The sequence below is a fragment of the Trichoplusia ni genome, chromosome 9 (assembly GCF_003590095.1).
Source record: "Trichoplusia ni isolate ovarian cell line Hi5 chromosome 9, tn1, whole genome shotgun sequence".
In the NCBI taxonomy this organism is placed as follows: Eukaryota; Metazoa; Arthropoda; class Insecta; order Lepidoptera; family Noctuidae; genus Trichoplusia; species Trichoplusia ni.
The window spans coordinates 387,424-389,678 of NC_039486.1; the positions used below are offsets into that span (position 1 = coordinate 387,424).

At 37.8% G+C, this 2,255-nt stretch overlaps 1 non-coding gene across 1 annotated transcript; it reads left to right on the forward strand.

Annotated features, from left to right (window-relative positions):
- The first annotated feature begins 765 nt into the window (after positions 1-765).
- On the forward strand, positions 766-838 carry Trnar-ucg. Its single transcript has one exon. It is a non-coding gene; the product is annotated as a tRNA-Arg (tRNA).
- Positions 839-2,255: the final 1,417 nt, after the last annotated feature.

Here is a 2,255-nt window from a genome sequence, read left to right on the forward strand (position 1 = left end):
CACGAATTAAAAGTTATGTGACAAAAACAATACCCTCTTAATTCCTTAGCCTGACAGGCAACCGTTCTAGCCGACCATCTTGCATCGGTGCATATCTCCTATCAGTCTCACACCGTCACTCTAGCGACATCTATACGTCATGCCGATAACCATCGACCACCGATTCATCATAAAAGTCACAATTTTTGGGAACTAATTGACACAAACCACCGTAAACCCATTTGCCATTGGAATTTGAACTCTAGGGCTATTGCTTAGAGTCGAGGGTTAAGTTTTTGAACAAACTTCGCAATTTGCTTTTGAGTTCAAAGCAAATTGCCACAGGATTTTGACCTCTATTTTCCTAGAAATAGAGTCACGGGTAGGGTCTGAAAATGATTATTTTGATAACATTTAATTTAAATTGCTTGTGAAAAGTGACAAGCCTAGGAAATAATCGGTTGTTCGTAATGGGGTGCATTTCCATTAATATGACATCTAACAATGCATAGTGAATTATAAACAATTTGAAATCCTATAAAGACTTGTAAAGGGTTCTTGTCTTTCTAAGTGAATGAGAGGAAACTCTACCTTAATTCTTCATTATAATTTTCATTACATCAAAACTACAATATTCAAGCCGAACCAGCAACAAACACTCTGCCTGACTAAAAAGGAAATATTCACATTTCCAAATGCTCTGCGAAACTTGGTTTTCCGCCGACTCTGGAAAATAGGTCATCGATCCGTCTGAAACACGCCGTTTGATAGAGCCTTTATTCCCAAGACCGTGTGGCCTAATGGATAAGGCGTCGGACTTCGGATCCGAAGATTGCAGGTTCGAGTCCTGTCACGGTCGAACAACCTTTTTGCATTTTTTTTGGTTGGGAATAATTTATTGCTTTTGATAGTTGTTAGTAATAGAATATTGTATCAGTGGACAGTTTTACCTGAACACTAATATTTGCACTTTTGTAATGTTTTCTTGAAGTTTTAGGAGACAATGAAATTAGACCACGAGAAGATTATTGTTTGGTGTTTTCATAAAATTCAAAAAGCACGGTTTTCTTTCTTTTTAAAGAACGTACATGAGAATATTTTACAGCGAGCTTTTAAATGTATCCGACTATTTTGAACTGATAAGCAGACAGAATAAATGCAACAACTTAAATGTATTAATGTTTCAAAAATTTCGGTCCGATAGAAAAAGACAACAGCAAAACGGTAAAAAAGAAGTCCCAAAAAATACAAAATAATATAAAAATATTGATAAACAGCAAGATTAGACCGAGCCGGGAAGCGAATCGACGACCGATCCATCAAGCCGCCACGAAAATATTTATGCACTGGAATAACGGACGGGGCTTCCGTTTGGTTATCGATACATCTACTAAATACTATGTTAATAACACGCCATTGTTAGGAATTCAAGAATTCAGGTCAAATGCCTCTTTCATTATGATATTTGCTCCACCACGCTTCAGACTACAAAATACTAAGAGAAATAGGTATAGGTGAGGTTCTTTACAAGTACCCTGGTACTCAAAGGGGGCATTTTTATATCGTATTGGCATCAAAAGTAAAAGAGGGGATGCAAAAGAATAATTACAGGATCACCTTATTTGCATTGCACCACATGCTCTACAATAGATCTTGGAATTTTAGAACTCTACAATAATTTTCCCTTTAATTTCTGTAAACTTTTGAAATTCGCAGGTAAACATATCAATTTTATTTTTAAACGAAGGACATCATCATATTGGCAATATTCTCCAAACTGCGTATTGTCAGTCAATCCTCGTACGTCATACCTGAACATCACGAGATCAATCAAGCCGGGAACCCTCGTCAGGTTTTTTGGTAGCCGCGCCAACCACGCGACACACGGGCAACCGCGCGGAAACCTCACTGATTCCATGTTACTTTTTGTAGACAAACGTCTGTTGATTGATGTGGAGTCCAGACCGACCAATGCGATGTTTTGATAACATTTTGATGTTGTTCCTTTAGACTAGAATTTTAGGAAAGAGGTTTGACATTCCACTACAAAAACCTGCAAGTGGCTGATGAATGTAGGGTATCTATGTTACATATACCACTAGCACAAGATCACATTCTGCTGGTTCGACTGTTGATTGAGGAACACATTATCCTAAATTTGCTCTGCATACAGATTCGGGCACTTGTGATAATCTCCTTGATATAATTTCTGTTTACATTTTCCCAAGCCCCCGCGACGTTCCATTCTAATTCAGCTCCATTACCGAACTCTAAAT